Raw genomic sequence first — 3926 nt, 5'->3', positions numbered from 1 at the left:
CCTGAGGGGCTGGCCCCTTCCCTCCTTCTGAGACTCACGCGCCCCAGGGCGGGCGCCTGTTGGGGAGATCAGAGACCCATGTCTTAGAGCGCAGTATTTGGACAATCAGGGCCTCTCCCCCAGGCCATCTGTCCCCGAGAGGCCGAGCTGACGCCAGAGGCCCGGGACGCCCACTTAGCCTTTGGTATTTATTTTTCTCCACTTCCCATTCCCTCCCTTTGGATAACTTATACATTCCCAACAAAGTGCAGTTCTGATGGGGGGCTGTGTAAGGAAGGATGGGCCGTTTCCCTTTCCCTTTTTTTGGTGATGCCACCGGCAGTACCACCCAGACTTGAGCGGAGGGGTCCAGGGAGAGCCAGCCGCGACAGTCGCCCCAGCGGTGCTGGGCTGGGCTCTGGCGGTGTGGCCCGTGGGACGGCAGGCCTGCCAGGTGGAAACGCCAGGCCTGAGACTTGTCTCATCAGTTTTAGATTTTTTTTTTTAAGTGAAAAAAAAAAAAAAAAAGAAGAACATTTTTTTTAAAGCTTTGAAAATTGATGGTTTGGGTATTAAAAAGAAAAAAAAGTAAAAAAAAAAACTAAAAAAACCCACAAAAGACAGTGAAGGCCAGTGAGTTGGGGTCTCAGGGCAGGATGGCAGCTTTCCCTTGAGCAGAGCAGCAGGACACTGAACTATGTTTCCTTCCCCCCTCCCCCCCGGGGGTGCAGGCTGCAGGATGTCTTCGAGTCTGGTGTGACCTTGGTCCAGGAGTTCTGTTTGTTCCTCTCCTCTCCTAGGGCGGGTTTTTTTTGTTTTGTTTTGTTTTGTTTTTGGCGTCTTGTTTTCTTTTTCCTCCATGTGTCTTGGCAGGCACTCATTTCTGTGGCTGTTGGCCAAAGGGAATGTTCTGGAGCTGCCAAGAAAGGAGGAGACTCGGGTTGGCTAATCCCCGGATGAACGGTGCTCCATTCTCCCCGTCCGTCTCTCGTCACAGTGTTAAGGAGCCAGGAGGAGCTACCTCGCCCGGACTCTGCTTTCCCACCTCATGTGTCATGAGTTTGCCCAGTGCCACCCCTAGCCCCAGCTGCCGACATCAGCCCTGGCACCGCCTGGTCCTTCAGAAGAGACGCTTGGAGGCGGGGCCGTGGGTGGGGAGGTCGCCTCTGGGAGGGCTGTCTCCCCAGGTTTGGGTTCTGATTTCTGTCCCAGGCGCCAGGCACACACGCAGCCCTCTCGGCGCCTGGTGGCGAGAAGCCACCTCACTTTAGATCAGTCACGGGGGTCCCCGCATTAGAAGGGTCCCTGCCTTAGATCAATCACTTGGACACTAAGGCACGTTTTAGCGTCTCTTGTCTTAACGATTATGTCCCTTTGTCTGTCCATTTGTGTTTTCTGCATCACGTCAGCGGGTGTAATCCTCAGAAATAACGCACACTAGCCTTTGACAACCATGAAGCAATCCGTTACATGAGGGTCTGAACTTGTAGACTCCGTTCAAATATCAAATAAATCTGTAACAGGAAGTAGCCTTTGGAGGTCTCCATGTCGTGGGGGGAGACCCTTCCTTCAGCTCTCTGAGTCCCACTGGGCCCCGTGGACTAATTTGTTGAATGGCCACCGATGAGCCCCTAGAAGGTAGTTCACTGCCCCCTCCTGCCCCTTGGAGGCCGCTACTGGGCATGGGCTGGACAGAGCGCCTGCTATGTGTCACGCGTGGCCTGGGCCAGGGGGTCTGGTCACCTGTGGTTTGGGCCTTCATGAGCTTTGATTGGGGTGGGGGGCCTGGGGTGGGGAGGAGGACACTGGGATGGGAGCCAGTAGTCTCCACTCTTGTCCCAGCTCTGTAATTCCCTGCATGAAGCCGGGCCGACCCCTTCCCTCCCACAGTCTCCATATCCCCATCTGTGCAATGGGCATTTCCACTCCGTGCTCTCATAGGTCCCTCGTGATTCCCGACAGCCATTCCCCCGGGCTCCGCAGAGGTGGGGCTGAGAGTCACCGTGGGGGAGCTGGCTCCCAGCCCCTTTGGGAGCCTGCTGGGGTCAAGGGCAGAGGCTTAGGGATACAGGCGGACCTGCCTTCAGATCGGAGCTCTGCCGTTTATTTGATGTGGGGCCGCAGTTCCCTCGTTTGTAACATCAGGCAGCACTGGCAACCTTGCAGGAGTGTTCTGAGGCTTGCTTCATGATCATGTGGCAGGTGGAGTTGGCTTTTAGTGCCCAGTAACTGATACCCTCCTCCTGGACCAGTGAGGTTTGCGCTGGGCTGACATGGGCACCCAGGGGCAGGGGGTGAAGAAGAAAGGCCATTGTCTCTGACCTCGGCCTTAGCGAATAGGCCTTAGCTGCTGCTTGGGCACCCACTCTGGAACAGGCCAGAGTCTGTCCTTCCTCCCTCCATGGGACTGTGACCCCTCCAGGTGACCTCAGGGCCGTGATCCCTCTGAGACCCTCCTGTGTCTCCACAGTGGAGGTCCTCCCCTCCTGTCTGGTGGTACCTCCCTACCAACTCCCACTTCACCCACCCAGTCTTGGGGCTGCCCACCAGGAAGTGGAGCTGGTTAGCTTTTGGGGAAAAAAAAAAAAAACCCACCTCCCAAAGCCTGAGCAGAATGAATGAACAAATCTTGGAGGCTCACTCCCTCCCCCTCCCATCCCAGGACTGTCCACCCCAAACCTCAGGGGTATAGTCTTTCCACTGATGACAATAGCAGTTTGGAAAATGGGTAAGTTCAAAAATCAAAATACACTTAGATTTCACCCAGAACAGCCCCAGCTAACTTCTGGTGAACAGCTGATAGGCACTTTTAGTAAGTGCTGGGCCCCGTGCCAAGCTCTTTATTGGCAGTAAAGCATGCCTCTTTCTCCTTATGAGGGGTTATCCCCAAACTACAGATGGGGAAAGCAAAACCCAGGCCTGGACTCAAACCCAGTCTGCCTCAGTAAGCCTCCACTACAAGTCCTTGGTGGGGGTTCCCAGGGGAGCTGCTAGCCCAGCATGATGGGACCCTCGCTGTGCCCCTGACACATGGTTGGTGTCCCTGTATTTAGTGGGTAACTGCATCAGATGGGGCCAGGACAGCTGGGAATGAGCCTTGCCTCAGGGGCGCTGAGTCTCACTGTATTTCCTGCACGGTTTGCTCTCTGCCTGCCCTCCTCACCCAGCCGAACTCCTCAGAACCTCTTCTCCATTCTCAGGAGCCTGGCTGCCCCTCTCCCTGGATCTCAGGAATCGGCACCAAGCAGTCACTCCCAGTGCGGTGGCCCAGAAAACACGACTTGGGGCCAAGGCTCCTGAAGGCTGAGCTCATGTCCCCATGCTCAGTCCCAAGACAGTCTGTCCCTTCACCATTCAGAAAAATACCATTTCAGGGAAGGCCAGTGGCCAGTCTTCAGGAGCTCCAGCCAGAATGGCCCTGTTAGCTGCCGAGCAGGGCCGGTGGCTGCTATCCTGGCTGGTGGCGTCCACTGTGCCAGCTGGATTTGAGACACCCAACATCTTGGGCAGGGGGTGGGGGTGGGGAACAGGAACGAGGGTTTCTCCCTCCCTCATTCTGGAGACCCAGGCCCCCAACTCTATCCCCTTCCTCTTTTGCTTTTCTTTTCTTTCTTTTTCTTTTCTTTTTTTTTTTTTAGATTTACTAATTTAGGTAATCTCTGCACCCAACATGGGGTTTGAACTCAGGACCCAGAGATCAAGTCACATGCTCTTCCAAGTGAGCCAACTAGGTACCCCTAGCCCCTTCCCCTTTCTAAGATTTCCCTTTATCTGCTTGCTGTCTTCCTCTAGAGCTGTAGGGTGCTCCCTCCATCTTCCCCTGACCCTCCCAAGACTGACAGAGTTTCAGGGGATGAGAGCTGAAGGGCCCAGACAATTCTCTGAGGACCTTTTCCACCTTTGGAATGCAAAGCCACTTGGCCAGTCTGACCGGTCTGATGTGCAAG

This window comes from Ursus americanus, chromosome 18 (assembly GCF_024610735.1).
Source record: "Ursus americanus isolate L20-20 chromosome 18, mUrsAme1.1.p, whole genome shotgun sequence".
NCBI lineage: Eukaryota > Metazoa > Chordata > Mammalia > Carnivora > Ursidae > Ursus > Ursus americanus.
Note: the sequence above shows the minus strand (reverse complement) of the source record.